Source organism: Tupaia chinensis, unplaced genomic scaffold, assembly GCF_000334495.1.
Source record: "Tupaia chinensis unplaced genomic scaffold, TupChi_1.0 Scaffold000010_1, whole genome shotgun sequence".
NCBI lineage: Eukaryota > Metazoa > Chordata > Mammalia > Scandentia > Tupaiidae > Tupaia > Tupaia belangeri.
Genome location: NW_006159440.1, coordinates 1706536 through 1728131, shown reverse-complemented (window position 1 = coordinate 1728131; position 21596 = coordinate 1706536). Strand labels below are relative to the sequence as shown.

At 38.2% G+C, this 21596-nt stretch overlaps 1 protein-coding gene across 1 annotated transcript in view; it reads left to right on the top strand.

Moving 5' to 3' along the window:
- CNTNAP2 (contactin associated protein 2) overlaps window positions 1-21596 on the top strand; it is a 1579711-nt gene that overhangs the window by 710836 nt on the left and 847279 nt on the right. The window lies entirely within an intron of this gene.

Sequence of the window (21596 nt, the reverse complement as noted above, 5' to 3'; positions counted from 1 at the left end):
GTAGGGAACAAGGAAGAGGGAGAGAAAGGGAAAGATTCAGCTTCTCTCAATATATTGAAACACTTAACCTCCGATATTTAAATCTTCAAATGATACAGACTGATTTCACTTTACATTTAAGAAACAATCACAAGCTAAATATTCTGAGTATATATATTCTGGAGTGCTGGGAACACTAAAAACCGATCTCTAAGCCCTTCAAGTATTGCTTTTTTGTAGTAACATGAAATAAATTGTGTTTAGAATGTGTACTGTAAGACCTTGACTAAAGAAAGTAACTTATTTTACTTACATATTAGTTTAGAAAATATTCAAAAACAAGAAGCAGAGGAATTTTTATAAAAACCAATATTAATGGGAAGATGTACAAGAGTCGACTCAGACAAAGGCTTGGTAGATTCATCACCTGTAAAGAATTTACATACAGAAAAGTAGTTTAGTAAATAAAGATTTTGAATGATTGATTTCAAACTAATTACAAGAAAGGAGTTACAACTAAAATTGTTGCCTACTAATCACACCAGAATGTTAATTGTCAGCATGTGATAGTCATTATATAAAGAATGATGCTTAATTTAGGTAATTTGGATAAAACTGTTGGGCTGTCGGAAAAGTTGTGGCACATTTTGGCATAGAAAAATACATCAAATCTTTTCTGAGGATCCAATGGGCACCTTCACTCCACAAGTATAATTTGCATCCTGTGTTATAAATACCATGTTTAATTAGAGATCTTTTTTCTCAAATATGTAAATACTGACAAAAGACTTAGAACCAGAAACCAGTGATGGATACAAAGGTTTTTCTATCTCAGTGACTGCTCTGAAACTGAACTGAAAAGCAGGTACTTTGTTTTTATCACAGTTTCCATCATTAAAATATATAGCAAAGAGACAGAATTTTAAAAAGACATGTTACTGATTGAATAGTTGGGTTTTGCCATTATTTTAATGGTAATGATTACAAGCATTGGAAATACCCTAAGCGTGTTTAGCTTTGGCTCTGGTGGTTGGCTCTAAACGTAAAAGAGAAATGTTTGTTTGTCATCTTGCCCTGGTACTCCTTTCTACTTGTTCCTCGTTCCACATTTTTATCTGTAAAAGTAGAAATATTCTTTTTCATGATGAAATGTCAATCCCTTCCTGTCTTCTCTAAGCGAGGCCCAAAATTAATATCAAGTGTGTGCATAGAGGTTGGAAGACCAATTGCATTATTCAAGGAAGGGTTGACAGGATACTATTTTGTTTAAAAATATTGGGTCATTGGAAAACTCATGACATGTTTTTCTGTGCAAAAATAGGTCATGACTTTTCCGATGATCCAATGAATGCCTTGTATCTTATTGGAAGAAGTTTACTTCCTAATAACCTGAAAGACAGTAATTTTCCTAGTTACCTCATGGGCTAGTTAAAAATTGAGAGAGTCTGACATAGAAATAGTATGATAAAGAAGACATATACACCATTTAGTTTGATGCAGGATGAACAATTTTGCATTTTATTTAGTCAATGATCACTACATTCATAGCAAGAGCATTGATATGAAAGCCCTAACTTCTAAGACTGGCCAAGAGTGCTGTGTGGTGGACCATGTTGTGAGCCATTTGGCTTCTCTTAGATGTCCTTTACTCTTCTGCTAACTAGATGGTTGTTAAGGCCTCGCAAAATTATAAAAGCCAATGATCCGAGATTTCCAGTTGCTTATTCTGTGTGCTGTGGTTCTGGACTTTGTTAGTATTAGTAAATCCTTTACCTCATTATTTTCTGCAGAAGACTAATCATCCCTTTAGAAAATAAATTTTGCTCATTTTAAATAGCACTATTTAAAACATAAAGAGTAGTTAAGTAAAATCTAAAGATTAAAGTAACTAAATGTTTGGTAGAACTTCAAACATTACAGTTTGGATATGATATTTTAGCACATTTTCTACACTGGCCCAGGCTTGGTCAGGATGAGATGGCCATTCCTCAAAGACCCATGATCATCCAGTTCAGGACAGCAGTCCAGAAGGCACACAAAGGACTTTTTCTCCCTCCCCTCCCCCCCATTTTTTAAAGTTCTTTGCCATAGGCATGTGCACTCACCCAAAGAAGAGAGAAACAGTGAAAGGGAAAGGGAAAGATCACTCTCCAGGGGGATCTCCATGCCCCAGTCTCTTCTCCATTTTCCTCCTGAGATTCAGGGTATGCATGCGCATGGGTCCAGTATGATTTTCTTTTTTTTGTTTTGTTTTCTATATTATTTTAATTTCATTTATTTATTTATTATCATTATAATCTTGTTCATATTACATTGAATTGCATATAACTTTACAGTGTATTACATTGCTTTTTAAAAAGGGAATGTCATGCATGTCAGTCAATACTGAGACATTAAAATCCCTACTTGATCATTCAATATCTTTTTCATTGTTTTTCCCGTTCATTATTATTATTATTATTATTCCAATTATTTTTTTAACCAGTTAATCACTATTTCTCATTTTGCTTGTAAAAAGACTTTACCCATCATGAAATACTTCTCAGACCAATCTAGTTAAGAATACTATACATGTCATCATCAACAGGTATCTGTGTCCCACTAATGCCATGCCTCTCTATTTGTTCTCTTGCTATCTTCCTCTGTCCTCTTCTCTTCATCCCCCCCATTCCACACTGTCTTATTCTCATTAAGTATTTTCACTGCTTTTATGTCCTCCAATATTTCGCTCTCTACCATAGAGTGTGTATAGTCGGTATATATTAAGTGGATACATTCAATATCTTTCTTTCATAGCCTGGTTTACGTCACTCAGCCATAAATACTCCATAACTGACCACTTTTCATCAAATGCCAGGATCCGGTATGATTTTCAAGTTGCCAGGTCTGGGACTCACCGCAGTCAGCCGTGTAGGAGTCCAGTGCCTTAACCACTAGGCAACCTGCTAGCCCCACACAGATGATTTTCTGCTGTTCACGTTGCCCAGCTTTGAACTTGGCTCCACCACAGACTCACTTGGACCTTTGGCACTGCAAGGTTTTGAGCTTCCATTTCCTGATCTGTGAAATGGGTGCTATGACCCAGAGCTCGCCCCAGAAAACCACTGAAGTTAAAAGGAGCCAGTTCATGGGGGCTCTGAGAAGAGCTTTAGCACATACAGACTCAACAGATGCTGCCCTTCATCCCTTTCTGAGCAATGGTCCCTTTGCTCTGAACTTCTGTGCCAGTACTTGTCCATATCACACAACTCGTCACTTAGTGTCATGCCGCAAGACATCTGCCATGTCTACAGCAGATGTAGGCTTGGAGTGATCATTTTCCACAATTTTTTTTCTTTTTCAGGAAAATTGGACAGCATTGAAAGTAATATGGATGTCTCCTAGACCTGTATCTATCAGTTTGTTAGTTTGCTCATAATAGGGTCTTTCTTTTCAGATAAAGTACATATAGGTCAGGATCTGCAGATGGTGTAATGGCTGCTATACTGGACTCCCACATAGTTGACTGCAGCTTGAGTTCTGGACCCAATGACTTAGGACTCACACTAGGCATATGTGCACACATGCCAAAGATCCTGAGAGGAGAATGGAGAAGGGATTGCAGTGTGGCCATCCCCCCTGGGGCGTGACTTCTTACTTTTTGTCTTTCTGTGTCTCTAGCGAGTGCACATGCCCTATAACAAAAATCTCTCAGAAAAAAAAAAGGACATACAGGGTTCAGAAGATTGTCATTTACAAACCCCCACCTCCCCCCACCCAGTGGAGTCATAGGACTGTCTGGGTGGGGAAATCTCAGAGGAAAGGGCAAATATCGCAGGAGGGGTCAAATCACAGGACAGGAAAGGCCAATTTTTATTGTCCAAAACCAAAAGAGGCTAGTTTGTGACAACATGCAAATACATTAAATTGTCACAGTTTTATATTTTAAACATTTTCTTATGCAACCATTCCATTCTCAGTGAATTTCTAAGAACTGACTGGTAGAGTATCTGAACACAAAATCATAACAAGGAATAAAATGATCGCGCTGAATACTTTATGTGTGTGTCTCTCATACTGACTTTTCTCTGCCTTACTCTCCCCGAAGTACAATAGGTCTTTCTTGTGAGCAAAAATTTATGTTTGTAACTGTAGTCTTTCCTCCTAGCATTGCTAAATAGGTACTTTTCAGCTGGTCTCCAGCCTCAGTTTTTCTAATATTCTTTAGGATCAAATTATCATCCCTATTTTTAACAGATGTTTCTTATACTTCTACAATTATGACTTCAATTTATATAAAGATTCTATTCCTTATATCAGGACTCAGTAAATATACTCTCTTCTTAATATGCTTCTGGGTCCTCTCTTTGACTTGGCCATTCTTACATATAATATGTATTAACCTCTTATGTAGAATTGGCCTAAAATTCCCTAGAATAGCCTCAATAACATGATTAGTAACTTTTGCTTACTTAATAAATGCAAGATGGTAAAATATTGCATTTTAGTGTTTGGCAAAGATAAACAATGGCTGGAGTAGATATTTATAAGAATTATTAAGACAATTTTTAGGGACCAGCAGTTAGCATAATGGCTGTCACTGAACTCCCATGTAGCTGAATGCGGTTTGAGTTCCAGACCTGGTGGCTTAAAACTCATGCCGGGCACGTGTGCGTACGTGCCCAAGATCCCAAGAGGAGAATGGAGGAGAGGGGATTGCAGCATGGCCATCCCCCCTGGAGGGTGATTTCTCGCTTTCTGTCTCTCTGTCTCTGTCTGTCTGGCAAGCACATGCGCCCTATAGCAAAAATCTCTCAAAAAAAAATGTAAATGCAGAATAACAGGTGGCGTGGTTAAGGCTCTGGACACTCCCATGTGGCTGACCATGGTTCGAGTCCTGGACCTGGTGGCTTGCTTTCTCACTTTCCTCTCTCTCCTCTCTCCCCCCTCTCCCTGGTGTGTGTGTGTGTGGTCAAGTTATAAATGAATGAATAAATAAATAATATTGAATAAAATAACTTTTTAAAAAAGAATTATTAAATGGAAATTATGCATTCCTAGGAAAAATATTTTTTCAGGTATATTTTCATTAAGAGAGAGATTCTCATTTTGCCTAGATACATAGATGTGATGTTTCCAGTGATAGTTTAGAAGAAGTAAACTAAATTACCTATGTAGATTTCTTTCCACTATAAAACTGTGGGATTTCTGAATTCTAAAATATGATAGGTCTTCAAAAAGTTTGTGGAGGGAACCAGCAGTTAGCATAATGGCTATGTCGCTGGACTCCCACGTAGTCGACTGCGGTTCGTGTCCCGGACCCGGTGGCTTAAAACTCACGCCGGGCGCGTGTGCGTGCGTGCCCAAGATCCCGAGAGGAGAATGGAGGAGAAGGGATTGCGGCGTGACCATCCCCCCTGGGGGGTGATTTCTCACTTTCTGACTCTATGTCTCTCTCTGTCTGTCTGGCGAGCGCACGCGCCCTACAGTGAAAACCTCTCCAAAAAAAAAAAAAAGTTTGTGGAAAATGCACATTGTTAAAAATTATGCATGGATTTTATTCCTTTTGCACCAGAATGACCTCATACTTTCATCCATTTTTTTCAAAAACTTTTGAAATTGACCTAATAAGGAACAGGTCCTGATACAGCCACATGAATGAAAAAGTAAAATTTTACTAGACAATGTTAGCGAAAAATTCACTTAAAAGATAACTATTCTGGGTCCAGCAGATGGCATAATAGTTACCGCACTGAGCTCCCGTGTAGTTGATTGAGTTTGAGCCCTGTCAGCTTAAAACTCATGCCAGGCACCAGTGTGTGCATGCCCAAAATCCTGAGAGGAGAATGGAGGAGAAGGAATTCCAGCATGGTCATCCCACCTGGGGGCTGGGGGGGGGTTGATTTCTCACTTTTAGTCTCTCTGTCTCTCTCTGTCTCTCTGGTGAGCTCAAGTGCCCTATAGCAAAAATCTCTCTCTCAAAAAAGGTAACTATTTAGCATGCTGTTGTCTGAAGCTGTTACTCGAGGTTCATACATTTGTAAACCTAAATTACAATACACCTTATTACTGCACACATTAAACATGCAGTAGATTTCAGTAGCCTACATCATGTAATTTACTATTCATGAGACCCATAAGTGCCTTAATTCAAAGCATGATTAAAAAAAAAAAAAAGAAACAAAGAAGAAGAAAAGAAAGAATCTAGCCTGCTATAGTCATGCTAACTAAAGCACAAGCACCGGATGCACTGACAAGCGCACATTCGGTGGCTCCATTCATTTGCAAGTGCCATGACTAAGGCATCAGCAACAATAAGAAGTCTGACCACTGTCAGAAAACAAGCAGGCATTGGCTAGAATCAGGCTGTACATCTAAAACGAAATTCAGGCATCCGCCTTACAGAATCGCAACCCATGTCTCAGCTACATGTTCATTTGACTTGCAAGACCTACTGGGTAAAGCCACGTCCTTATTTTGCTTTCGTGCCTTGTGTTCCCTCCCAGACTCCCTCTCCAGCCCTTGGTCTCCTTTCAGGTTGTGGTGCTGCCCCGCCCCTTCTGCCATTCCCCTCCTGCACCACGCCCCCCCCCCCGGACTTCTGCACACCCTCGCAGGTTCTACCTGCCCTTCCCATCTCAGCTCATCAGTGACCTCCTCAGAGAAGCTTTCCATGGCCCTGTAATTAGGCTAGTCTTCTCCTGAGATGTATATTTCCCTATTAGCATTAATGATCATTATGATTTTACATTTATTATTTCTGAGTCTTTAAGAACGTCTGACTCCTCCCCTGGTCTACCATCTCTGGGAGGAGGCAGTGCCAGGTTCTGTCCATCACTTTATACCAGAGCCCACCCAGCATGTGCATGTGCTCCCTGAACCTGCACCGAGTCCAAGAAAGCACAGTGTCAGAGAACGGAAAGGGCCTTGAGAGGGCTTGTTTTTTAATCAGTCTTTTGTATAAATTTATTAAACTATTAAAGTTTTGAAGAGAGCATAAAGCTAAAGAGGGAAAAGAGGAACTTAGATGAAGGAGAACAGGCACCAGTGGATGGTGGAGTTGTTACATCACTGGACTCCCATGTGGCTGAAAGCAGTTCATTCCCAGACCTGCAGTGTAAAAAGAAACAAAGAAGTGTGTGTGTGCGTGCCCAAAATCCCAAGAGGAGATCATGGAGAAGGGATTGCAGCATAGCCATCCCCCCTGGGGGGTGATTTCTCGCTTTCTATCTCTCTGGCGAGCACACACACTCTATAGCAAAAAACCCCCCCCCAAAAAAAAGAAAAGAAAAAAAAAAAGAAAGAAAGAAAGAAAAAGAGAATAAAGAATAAAATATGGGTTAACAGGAGACATAAATGTCATGACGGTAGAAAAAACAGAGATGATGGTGGAGGTGTAAGATCTTACAAGAAACTACAGGGAGGGATGTTTGGGGAGGAGCATATTGGCAAGCAAAGCTGCTCATTTCAAACCACCCTTAAGGAAGGCTCTGTGCCGCACTAGATCAGGGCTCAGAAAGTCAATCGTGGAATTAGATGAGGCTTTGAAAGTTCATGGAAAACACATACTAAAAAAGTGCATGGATTTCAATTTTTTTTTGCATCAAAATTAACCCATACTTGAAGGCCATTTTTATGCAAGCTTTCGAAGTTCTCTCATTTAGTAGCAGTCACAACGTAAGTTGCAACAACCATTGTATCTTCTGGGATAGGGTGCAGTCAGCTGCTATGGCCACTGTTCCAGGTAGTCTAAGGTAGATGCAGGTGTGTGTAAATATCGACCATCCTAGTGACTGACAAACAAGTGTACTTCAAACAGTATGGTGCGTGAATGAGACGAAGGTACTCTCATCTTGATTCATCATGTGTGTTATATGCTGTGAGGAAGCTGTGCTGGGGTTCGCTGTGGGAGGCTCAGATGCCAGTGCTCGGATCCTCAGGTGATGTGGCCAACTTTCTCTCTCCGTTAGCTGAACCTGATGGCCATCTCTCATATCTATAGACCCTCTGCTTCTTCAAGCACTCTTGGTACATTAGCATAGATTTCACTCATACCCATGGAGGGTCAAGTCACCTATGCCAGGACTTGCAAAAGCTCACTGACAGCAATGAAATGAAGACTTAACCTTCTTCCTTTGTACCTCCTTTTCCCCTCTCCATGTTTTCTTAGCTTTGTGTCTTTGTACAAGTCACTTAACCTCTCTGAACTTAAATTTACTCTTGGACATTCAATGAGATAGTGTCAATTGAGGTGTTGTCTACATTTGGAAAACAACTTTATTTTAAAGTTAATTTCATGATTTCTCCCAAGAGAGAGTCACCTCCAACAGGGTGTCCATGCCACTGTTTACCAAGTCCAGTTTCAGCCACCAGGATCATGAGCATGTGCACACACCTGGTTTGTGGCAGGAGGCCCTGGGCCACAGATCCGGGACCCTCCTATGGGGGGCAGCTGCCTTACCACTGAGCCACCCTCTAGCCCCAAAACGTCCTATTGTGTTTTGTTTGTTTGTTTTTGTTTTTTGGAGAGGTTTTTGCTATAGGGCGCGTGCACTTGCCAGAAAGACAGAGAGAGACAAAGAGACAGAAAGCGAGAAATCACCTCCCAGGGGGGGATGGCCATGCCACAATCCCTTCTCCATTCTCCTCCCAGGATCTTAGGCACGCGCACACACGTGCCCGGTGTGAGTTTAAACCATGGGGTCCGGAACTCAAACCGCGGTCGACTGCATGGGAGTCCAGCGACGTAGCCATTGTGCCAACTGCTGGTCCCAAAACATTCTATTTTTAAGAACTTTCAGCTCCAGTAAGCCTCACGGCCAGCTAGTCAAACGTTTCTGTGATCACAGGTTGCGTAAGAGTACTGAGCACTGATCTAGTCTTCCCTCGGCACATTGACGATGTTCTCACAGCAGCAGATCTTGAGGAAAACGCATTGGGTGTCTCAGGGATTGCACCAATGCTCACTGAGAAGAGGCCTCATTAGGAAGTAACGGGGCTCTACTGGCTGATTCATATGCATAGGACAAATCTGCTCTTTAAAAAAAATCTTTTTTTTTATTTTTAAAAATGGATAGATAACATTGTGTGTCTGTTTCGTGTACATGATTTGAAGTATAAGAGCATTGTGCAGAGTTCAATCTGGCTAATCAACAAATGCCCCCTCACACACCTGTCCGTTCTGTGGTGAGGACACATGACATCCATTCCTGGGTATTTTTCAAGAATACACCATTGTGACTAGAGGGCATTTGCTCTTTCTAATCAAGACATGCATTAAGTAGCCAAGTTGCACATTTTTGCTATTAAGTGACCAGCTCCCCAAATCTTTCGCCTCCTGTTCCGTTCCCATACCAGAACCCCCTTGAGCTGCTCAGGTGTTCCTGCCATTCAGCACTGACGACTGGACACTGAAAGCCTGTACTCTTCCCGTTTTTTTTTTTTGTTGTTTTTTTTTTTTACTGTGAATCAAATTTCTCCAAAGAGGATATTTTATTGATTACTTTATTCCCTCATAAATAGACCAATTGTAATCAAATGAGGTGAACATTCACCTCAAGATTTTATCTTCTTCATAATAGGAAAGATGAGGCTTAGAAGTGGATCACTTGGCCCTTTCTCTTCTTATCCCCTCCCAGGTCACAATGCTCCCATCTCTTACTAGCCAGCATCCTCTTAGATCTGCACCTGGGGTCAGCACATTCAAGCCCCAGCATAATCTTCTTTGTCTCTTTTGCCTTTTTCCAGAAAATAGGCTTAGTCTGTCCACCAGAGCCACTGTGCTTCCTGTCATAATGCCACTGTCCCTAAGCAGAGAATCCTTGCCCTTTTTGTACTGTGTCACTTTTTGAGGTTGGTGCTTGCCACACTTCTTATAGAAGGTCCTCCCATCACTTGTTCATTCATCAGTCTATTGGGAGCTGTCACATCCTGCGTGTGCGAGAGATGTTGGGGTGTGGGGTGGAGTATGGAAGAGGCAGGAATGTCAGGACACTGGTGTTAAATAGCCCCTCCAGAGAAGTATATCATTTCACCAAAAATAAAAGTCCTCATAAATTTAATGTATTTCCATACCTCTGGTTCACCGTGTTTGTGAACGATGAATATGTTGCACTATAACTTATCTGCAATCTTAAGTAACTGTTTTGTCTTTTTCAGATTCTATTTTCAAAGTTTGTGTTTGCTTTATTTCTGTTTTGTGGGGTTTTCTGTTTGTTGCTTTGTTTCCTTACCAAAAGAACAGGAAGTAATCCTAGTGAAGAGGCTTCATTCTCAGCATGATGATGGATAAGGATGCAGCTTTCAATAGAATACACACAATTAACATATCAATAAGCCCTTGTTGGGTTGTATGTATTCTGCAGACAAGAAGCTCACTTTCTCACCAGCACTAAAGTGTAGAGAATAGAGGGAAACAATGACAAGTGGTGTCACTCCCTGAAATCACACTTAATGTAAAAAGAAGCAATCACCCCATCAGCTCCTGTACTCACTTTCACCACAGAAGACCTAAACTCTACCCATGGTGAAGAGCCAAGTCCAGCTAGCCACAGCAGAGCCACTCAGACAAGCTCAGCTGAACCTCATAAAGTGTAGAGAATAGAGGGAAACAATGACAAGTGGTGTCACTCCCTGAAATCACACTTAATGTAAAAAGAAGCAATCACCCCATCAGCTCCTGTACTCACTTTCACCTGGCATCTACAGATAAAGTAAGATGGAGAGAAGTGGGTAAGAGCTACCGGTGTAGAAATGTCGGAAGGGGATTTAAAGGCCATTCTATCTTTCAGCTACAACTAAATAAATTACATTGGATTAAAATAGTGCAGGTCATTTGGAGAAACAGCCCAAGTACCTTTACATTTCTAAGGCAGCCCAACTTTAAAATTAATCCCTTCTTTCAAGCCTTGCTTTGGAATGATGGCTAAGATTAGACATAGGAAGAAAGGATTTAATTTCAGTTTTACAAAGACTCTTTCAATAGTTTCAAAACTATGTCTTTCTCTTTGAGCCTTTGAAAAATAAATAAATAAATAAAGTTGAGGTGCAAATGCATATTAAAAGCAGCGTGCTGCTGAGATGGACTGTGATCCCATGGACTTCTCAGAAGCTGTAAAATGCAGTGTGAGGTCTTGAGGGAGTTGGCATTATTCATTAAATTCCCTGTAGTTTGAATCCCAGTAAATGCCTTATCCAAGGTTTAGAGCAGAGAAAAAGGAGTAGAAAACACCTATCACTATACATTCGTTAAGCTGGGTTTAAGGAAAAGAGGGTAGAGAAAAAGGGTCTGGTTTAATCTGAAGATAAGAAAACTTCAGGGAGGTTTATGTATACTCAAAAAGCACAAAAGGAGATTTAGAGTTGAAAACAGTGCATGTTCTCTCTTTCAAGTCTTAAAAAACACATTTACTTAATTTTCTTTGTTATTATTATTATTATTTTTAATGTGCTATAGGGCACTTGCACTCACCAGAGAGAGACAGGGAGAGAGAGGGAAAGTGAGAAAGCAAGCCACTAGATCCAGGACATGAACAGCAGTTGACCATGTGACAGTCCAGCATCTTAACCACCACGCCACCTGCTGGCCCCTTTTTTGAGCCTTTTAACTTCTCCCAAATCAAACTATATTTTGTTTTCATATTGACATTAGTCACTAAGTTTCTATCCTAAGCTTTAGTTTAAAAATTTGGTGAATAGGATTATAACTAATTCATAGAGAGTTTCAATTCCTTCAACATTATGTATCGATTTTGTATTCAGCACGCTATGTGGATACAGAATTATAGACCGGAGCTCTTTTTTTTTTTTTCCAAAAAAGATGAAGTAGTTTAAAAAAGAAAACAGAATAAATAGCATAAAAATTAATGTATTAGTAGAACATAACTGATGTTTTAATGGTGTCAAGACCAGTATGTGTAATTTGAGCGAGAGAATATGAACCAAGCTAGTTGGGAAGAGGTTCAAGTAGAAACTGAACTTTAAGCTGTCAGAACTTCTGTACTTTTAGAGTTTCTAAGAGAAACAGAACAGATTTTTAAATATTCATAAATTTTGTCAGCTGGCTGTTAAACCTTGGCAGCTTGAACCAGGCCACAGTAGGAGACTTTACACCAGAGAAATTGGCAAACACTACAAATCAAGATACTTTTAGAAGAGCTGGTTTACTTGTACACTATGGCCTGTTTTATTATTAATAAAATAAGAATAATAGTGTGTGCCAATATTGCTGCAAAAGGTACAGATGATGCACAAAATGTTTAGCGTGGTGTTTACAACATAGTTGATTCTCAATATAGACCCATGGTGATAAGTGTGACAGTGTGAAGAGACTAGTGCTGTCAAAGTTACATCAGGGTACAGAGTTGAGTATGTAGGTTGATCTAGTTAGCCTGGTGGTCTTCCAACACCCTGTCATCAAAGCATGGTGTCAGAATGAAACTTATAGCACTTTTGTTGTTGTTATTTGTTTTAAACCACAAAAAGTCTTATGTCCTTTAGAAGAATGAGTTGAGTTCTTCTCACTTCATTAATCCATAAAAGGTACTAAAGCTCACCAATAACTGGCTGTTGGCTCTCAAATAAAAAGTTCTGGTAAGGCTAACAAATAATGTTTAGAGAGCATTTTTGAAATTCCGTTTGGACTATTTGATGTCCCTTCTACAACTGTAGACATTTCTTTTACTGAAAGTGATAGAAATGTTTTTTGTTTTACTAATGTGTCCCTCAAAAATTTAGCTTATAGTATTATATAATATTAGTAACTACTGATGAATAATGAGCTCAATTAGAATCTGAAACTAGTATTGAGATGGTTAACCGAAACCTGGCAGAGTGAGATGCTCCTTCCCTTAAGGACCTCTTCCAGCTGTGACTGACATGTGTCACATCTATACTGCTTGAGATCAGGATACCTAAGGTTGTTTACTAAGTGCTATCTGTGAAAAAAAAAAAAAAAAAGGAAAGAATCTCATGGATTTTTTGTTGTTGTTTTTTAACCACTCACATAAATAAAATATGAAGATTGAATTATTGGCTCTGATTTTGATTTTTAGTTGATTTTTTTATGTGAAATCACAGTGAACAACAGATATTTCTTTTTATAGTTGTTATTGTGAAAAAAAAAAAAATGAATCTCATGTGTTTTTTTTTTTGTTGTTGTTGTTTTTTAACCACTCACATAAATAAAATATGAAGAATGAATTATTGGCTCCAATTTTGATTTTTAGTTGATTTTTTATGTGAAATCACAGTGAACAATAGATATTTCCATTGATTTTTGTTGTGCATTCTGCTTTGCTTCCTCCTTTTTACTGTGCCTTGGCAAAAGAATGCTGGGAAGGTATAAACCAGATTGTTGGAATTTAGAATAAAATCATCTATCCACTTGAATAATCTCCTCCTGTTGTGTTTGATGAAGGTGACTAACACCATTACGGAGCAAAAGTTTCTCATGGAAAGTAGAGCAGTTTCCAAAGAAATTATGATTCTTAGCTTGTTAGGTATTTTTATATCTGACTTCTTTCAAATTTTGTGAAATCTTCTATTTGAAAATCCTCTAACTTAGCCAAGCAAAAATAAAATACCAAAAGTAGATATGGGTTTGACTAAAAAAATACGGTCATATTTTTAAGGAAAGTGAGAAAAAAGATCGAACACTTTACAATCACTTGGTTTCATCATATAATTTTATCTCAAAGCTGCCATGGTGGCTCTTGTCTGCAAAATATGTTACCCTACTCTTGAAAAATAGTTCTTGCCGTCGCAGATGCCAGCACCAAATGCCAGACAATATTGGCACTTACAAAATTGCTGTCATTACTCATTAGCAGGCGTCAAAATGTCCTAATAGGACTCTTTGCCATTATCCGAGCTTGTTGAGGTGTCAATTAGACATGTCTTATTTGCCAACTCATGTGTTCAACTTTCACTCTGCTGGAGAGGGCCAAGTGAGACCATCCAGTTAGACTGGATAAAGAAACACCTCTAAGAATTTGGCTGCGAAGAGAGAAATTCTCTCCATCCGTATTATTGCAATGGAATTCAGGGCTCTAGAAAAGCTGGTATGAGTGTTCTACCATATGGCTATCTGTTGCTGAGTTCTCCCACTTAGTGAACATTTAAACATCTAATGGAAACACCTATCCCTACTCAGAAAATGCTACCATGTTAAGCTCTGTTGTGGCTTGAGAGGCATAAGTATATCAATAGATTTCCTGAATTAGTAAAACCTGACTTAGGACAGGCCAGACTGATAATCCTTCAAGTTCCTAAACTACCCCAAATTGAGTGATTGGTACAAGCTTAGCTAATTAATTTTCCAAAAGACTATTTTTGCCCCTTGTGTAATTTTAAAAATTAAGCTGACCTAAGCTATGCCAGAGGACATGAGATATCCTGAACTTCCACAAGGGAGAGATTCTTCATAATAAGGACTCACTTGTCTCTGTGAATGGAACAGCAGTTCTGGGAGAGAAGTATTAGAATCACACATTTATTAGATGCCCTTGAGTGAGGCAGGTGGAAAACTTAAGGCAGTGACAGTTTCTGCTTGGTTAAGAGTGGACACATCCACTGCTCTGTGATTATAGCACCTGGTGGGAAAGGCTGAACCATCATTGGCCAATTAGCCACAAGGCCAGTCATCCCGAAGGGAGTGAAAAGTAACCGGGCCTGGGAGGGGAAGCCACATCAGTGTGAGCAACGGAAGAGCAGGGACTGCAGGATTCTTCCTCCATTCTTTCTGTGAGTCCATCCACTGCTAATGGCAAGTTTTCCATCATTACCTTTTGTCTTCCTTCATTGTCATTGCCATAGCTCCTTTGAATAGAGGCCATTTTTACTAAGCTTTATCTCTACAGCCTAAACTAGGTCTTTGGACAAACACATACTGTAAAAATAAAAGTATTGATATGGAATGATTCATAGGGCAGAAATAATATGGGAGAGAAATGTATTGAGAAGTATTCGAATTTCTATTAGCAATCAAGGAAGAATGTGTATTAGAATTCATTTCCCCATGTCTGTTATACATACAGATTAAATATTGAAAGACCTGGACTGCAACTAAGCAGGTTATTCTAAAGGGCTAGTAATTTAGTTACAGTATTTAAAGTAATTCTAAGGATTATTGAATTGGGGTTTCAGTTGCATTCATGATGGCCCTTCTTTTCTCTACTTGTCATCACCTTGTTATTCTCATGCACCACCTACCTGAAGACAAGGTAAATGAATGACAGGCCTTAAATCTACCACATGTGGTTACTTATCCAAGGAATAGGCTCATTCTGACACTTGATTAACAACCAGTTCACACGTGGTCATCAGAAAAACAAAACAAAACAAAGCAAATTTAATCTGCACAAACTGTAATTTTCATGCTGGGATTATTTAGATTCCAACAGTTTCTCTATCCATGAGTTGAACAAAACTGCTTTTATTGTGTTGTTTTAATGAGAAATTTCTGTGGAAAATAATACTTGAATTTTGATAAACGTCTTGCTTTTACAAAGTGCAAGAAATAGAGCTTTGAAGATGAGCTTGTTGTCCACAGACTTAACAAAATTGATAATAAATAAACCAATTCACAGAGAGGCAGCTTAGTAGATAATTTGAAAACCTATTGATGTAGTGCTGTATTAAGATTAGGAACCATGCTGAGCTGCAGAAGTAGAAGTAGAAGGGCAGTGTTGGGTAGAGACTAAGGCAGCTTGGGAGCCCTAAGTTCAATTGCTGGCCCAACTGAAACTGGCCAGGTGTGGCTGCATGCACCTGTGATCCTAGCTAACTGAGAGGCTGGGGCAGGAGATCACAACACGGCAAGACCCTGTCAGAAATACCTAATGTGTGCACTCTGACTACCAGCCCCTTTCTGTCATAAAAAAGGAAAAGAAATTCTAGACTATGCCTTAAAAGGTAAGCGTATGCTGTAAAATGCTGCCTTTTTACAGTCTTCTTACCAGGAGGATTGTGATCACCCCACTACCTGAATTTCACCCTTTTATAAATCTGTGGCTACTTGCAACATTTCAACCAAAGAAAGAGGACTTCTAATCAGTAAGGAGAGAGAAAACCTTATGGGAAACACAGGGGGAGGGAGGAGTAACTTGGTAGAACTGGTGGAGAGAAAAAGAATTTGAATTTGAATCATAAAGCTAAGTACACAGAAGTTTCAAGCCCTGTGCTGGGCTTTATGCCTATTCTGAGTGACCCTGACAGTCCTGTAAATACAAAGTAGAAGAAGTAGAATTTTATCTATGTTTAAATCAAGTTTACTTTAGATTTAAATATATTCTTAGGGCCAAAATGCATTTTTAAAGTGTAGTGAAAAAGGTAATATTTTTTCAGTTGGCCAAACAAAAGCAATGTTAAAAAGAAATGGTGGTAGCTAGAGTCATATATATAAAAACTGAAGATCTAAATTAAAGACTCTATAGTCTATCAGTGACACTCATTCTTCTTTATAAAGCAGGGCATTCCATTCAGAAGATATAATGAGAAAATTTATAAATCAGTTATTAAAACTTACCACAGACAAAGGTACAAACAGTTTTACATTGAAAGTGTTAATTCAAAAAAAGACCAATGAGGTATCTTACAAATCACCCACAATACAAATAGAAACACATTGACAGTTTATGCTAGATGGACCCCAAATAAAAATGGGATCAAATGGCAATGCGTTCAGGATTACCTCATTCAAGCTTCATCTATGTCATCAGCAACCTCATTACATAGAAGCATGCTGACTACCCATTGTAATTTCTCCAGTGTGTTGACTATCATGACAATGGCACCAGCAGATGGCATAATGATTATGTCACTGGACTCCCATGTAGTTAACCACAGTTAGAGTCTTGGATCTGGCAGCTCGAAACTGATGCTGGGCACATGTGCATGTGTCCCCAAAATCCCAACAGGAGCATGGAGGAGAAGGGATTGTAGCATGGCCTTTCCACCGGAGGTGGGGGGAGGTGATTTGTCACTTTCTCCTTGTCTCTCTCTTTCTCTCTGGTGAGCACACGCATCCTATAGTAGAAATCTGTTAAAAAAAAAAAAGAAAGAAAATATCGTGACACCTCCAAACTCATTTTATGGGTCCAATATTACTCTGATACCAAAATCAGACAAGGACACTTTAAGAAAAGAAAATTATAACTTAGTGTCTCTGATTAGCATAGATACAAAAATTCTCAACAACATACTAGAACACCAAATTCAACCATACATTAAAAAGATTGTACATCATGATCAATTGCGATTTATTCCAGGGATACAAGCATGTTTTAACATACATAAATCAATAAATGTGATATACCACATTAATGAAATAAAGGATAAATCATATAATCACTTTGACAAATGCAGAGAAAAATATTTGATAAAATTCAACATCGTTTCGTGATAAAAATTCTCAACAAATTATGTGTAGAAGAAATTACGTCAACACAATAAAGGCCATGTATATCAAGCATACAGGTTATATTTACTCAACAGCAGGAAAATGAAAGCTTTTTCTCTAAGATAAGGAACAAAACAAAAATGCCCACTCTTACCACTGTATGCAATATAGTACAAGACTTTCTAACAGGGCCAGCAGGTGGTGTGGTGGTTAAGGGTGCTGGACTTCCACATGGATGACCGCAGTTTGGGTCCCAGACCTGGCGACTTGCTTTCTCATTCGCTCTGTCACTCTCTGGTCAAATTAGAAATACATAAATAAATAGTTAAGTAAAATAATTTTTTTTGCAGAGGTTTTTGCTAGAAGGCATGTGCACTTGCCAGAAAGAAAGAGAGAGACAAAGAGACAGAAAGTGAGAAATCAATCCCCAGGGGGAATGGCCACACCAAAATTTCTCCTCATATATATCTATATCTATCTATCTATCTATCTATCTATCTATCTATATATATATATATACATGCACACGTGTCCGGTGTGAGTTTAAGCCACCAGGTCCAGGACTCGAACTGCAGTCGACTACATGGGAATCCAGTAACATAGCCATTATGCCAACTGCTGGTCCCCTAAAATAATTCTTAAAAACAACAACAAAAAGAATTCTTAGCAAAAGCAACTTAGCAATAAAAAGAATAAAAGGGATTCAAGTAAGAAAGGAAGAAAAGAAATTGTTTCTATTTGCTGGAGACATGATCTTAAATGTGTAGAAAATCTGAAAGACTACATACCAAAAACAAAACAAATTAGTAAAAACAGAATTAAAAAATACATTTATTAAAGTTGTGACATGTCCTCGATGTACAAAACCCAGTTGCATTTCTATACATTAACAAGCTACATAAAGATAAATTAAGAAAACAATCCACTTTACAATATCATCAAAAATAAGATACTTACATACAAATTTAGCCAAGGAAGTAAAAGATCTGTATACTGAAAACTATGAAGTATTAGTAAAAGATGCTGTAAATGATAAATAGATGGAAAAGTACTTCATGTTCAAAGAATGGAAGAATTAATATTGTTAAAATGCCCATACTGCCCATGACAGTCTAAATATTCAATGCATTTTCCATTAAAATGATAACTGTACTTTTTTTTGGAAATAGGAGAAGCAATTCTAAAGTTAGTACAAAACCCCAAACCACTTCAAATATCCAATCTTGAGAGAGAAAAATGAAGCTGAATCTATCACAGTACTTGATTTCAAACTATATTACAAAACTATAATAATAAAAACTATCATAAAAACAAACAGGCCAGTTGAACAATATAGATATCCCAGAAATAAAATCCATGCAGTTTTAGTCAGCTAATTATTGACAGGGTGCCAAGAACATATAATAGGAAAAGAATAGTTTCTTCAGTAAATGGTGTTGGGGAAACTGGATGTTCACATGAACAAATGAAACTAAACTCTATTTATACCACTTACAAATCTTAAACCTTAAGACTCCTAGAAGAAAAATAGGGAAAATACTCCTTGTCATTAGGCTAGTGATGACTTTTTTGAAATAACATCAAAAGCATAGGCAAAAAAAGTGAAAATAGACAAGTGGGGGGGCTATGTCAGAAGTTTAAAAAATCTGCATAGTAAAGGAAACAATCAACAGTGTAAAGACAATTTATGGAATGGGAGAAAATATTTGGAAACCATTTATCTGATAAAGGATTAATACCTAAAAATATGTAAGGACTAGCAAAAAACTCAGTAGCAAAAAGCCGAGTGGTTCAATTCAATAACCAAGCAAAGGACTCAAAGAGAGATTTTGAAGAGATTTCAAAGAAAGTATACAAACGCCCACCACATATGTGAGAAGGTGCTCAACCTCACAATTCATCAGGGAAATGCAAATCAAAACCACAATGATATACCACCTGTCACCGGTTAAGGTGGCTGTTATCAAAAATTCAAAAGAGTTTGGTGGGTATGTAGAGAAAAGAGATCCCTCTTACACTATTTGTGGGAATGCAAATTGGTACATAAACTCTGGGAAGAGTGTGGATGTCCCTAAAAAAATTAATAACAGAGATACCATATGATCCAGTCATCTCATGGCTGGGTATATATCTAAAGAAAATAATATCAGTATGCCCATGAGATATCTGCACCCCCATGTGTATTGCAGGATTTTTCATAATAGATATAGAGATGACCTCAGTATATGTCTATAAATAACTAGGTAAAGAAATTGTTGAACATTTATGCAATGGAGTCTTATTTAACACTGAAAGAAAAAAATAAGTAAACCTGCCATTTGTGACAGCATAATTGAACCTGGAGGACGTTATGCCAAGTGAAATAAGCTAGGCAGAGAAAGACAAATACTATAAAGTATTACTATATGGAGAATCTTTTTTTAGAATGTCAAATTTATAAAAACAGAGTAAGAAATAATGGTGGTTTCCAGGGCCTTCATGGGGGAGGAGAGATTGAAGAGATCTTGGGCAAAGGATACAAAATTTCAGTTGTAAGATGACTAAGAGGAATTAATGTAGTGTGATGACCATGGTTGATAATACTCTATTTTTACTTGAAGTTTGCTAGAAGAGTAGATCCTAAGTGTTCTCACATACAGATAAAAAAGGTTACCACATCATTATATAAAGTGATGGATGTGCTAATTAACTTGATAGTGGTAATTGTTTCACAATGGATTATGTCTACCAAATCATGACATTGTATACAGTTTTGTCAGTTATACTTGATGAAGCTGGAAAACAAAAATAAAATACATGAAAAGGAGACTTCAATATCAATACAACTGACACCAATTGAAATTTTTTGACAAACTATGAGCCGAGGACTCTCCATTCATGGTCTGAAAAGGATAAGAAGCAATAGTTGAGGGAGAAATACTCTCTGTGCTTCTCCTTATAAATGACTCTAAGAATTGGAATGCCATGGGTATTAGTTTCCTAGGGTGGGCAGAACAAATTATCACACGTGGTTAAAACAACAGAGATATATTATCTCACAGTTCTAGAGTCCAAAATTCAAGGTGCTGACAAGGCTACACTTGCACTGAAGTTTCTAGGGAAGATCTTTTCCTACTGCTTCCTGGCTTCTTATAGTTGCCAGTAATCCTTGGTGTTCTTTGGCTTACATATGCATCACTGATCTCTGCTTCCTTTCTCATATGACCTTGTTACTTGCATGTTCTGTTTCTGTGTCTCTGTGTTGGAATCTCCCTCTCCTTTCTCTTATAAAGGCAACAGTCACTGGATTTAAAGCCTGCACTAATTTAGTATGATCTCACCTTAACTGTCAATAATTATAATTGCAGAGTCCATATTGCTAAATACAACCCCATTATGAGATTCTGGATGGACTTGAGTTTTTGTAGGATACTATTCAACCCACAGCATGACATGCTCATATCGTTATGCATAGTTCCATGTGACCCCGTATGCTCTCCCACCCGTCATGTGCTTGTGCCAGCCTTTGTACTTCATCCCAGCTCTTGTCCCCACTTGGACCACATTAAATTTCACCCTCTATAGGGACCAGTTCACAGTCTCTTCCTATTTTGTGAAATCTTATCACTCAAGTTTAAAGTGATTTTTTTTTTTTATAAATCTTCATAACAATTGCTATCTGTATTATCTCTATAGCATTTTTCTACTTAGTCCAAATGTTTTGCTCACAATATTTTTCTTTCAAAATGAAAACCATGTAGGCCTATGTCAATTATTTATATATTTAATTTTTTATATGTTTTAACAAAACCTAGTAGTCAGTTTTTGCTGACTAAGTTTTCACTTTTTATATGTTTTAACAAAACCTAGTAGTCAAATTTTGCTGACTCAGTTTTCAGTTTGAAAGACAGTGGACTGAAAGAATATTAATGAGAATGGGGAGAGAAGTATGTTAAGTGTTTAACTTTATGTTCTTCAAAGTTGCATGTGAGTGAATCAAAGATCTAAACCTAAGACCTCAAACTATGAAACTACTGGTGGAAAACACTGGGGAAACTCTGGAAGACACTGGGGTAAGCAAAATCTTAAAACCGCAAAGCACAGTCAGTAATCCCAAAAAGAGACAAGTGGGTTTACATCAGATTAAGAAGTTTCTGCACAGCAAAAGACACAGTAATTTATGTGAATTGACAATCCCCACAATGGGGGAATATTTTTGTAAACCATGCCTCAGATAAGGGACTGATAACCAGAATTCACA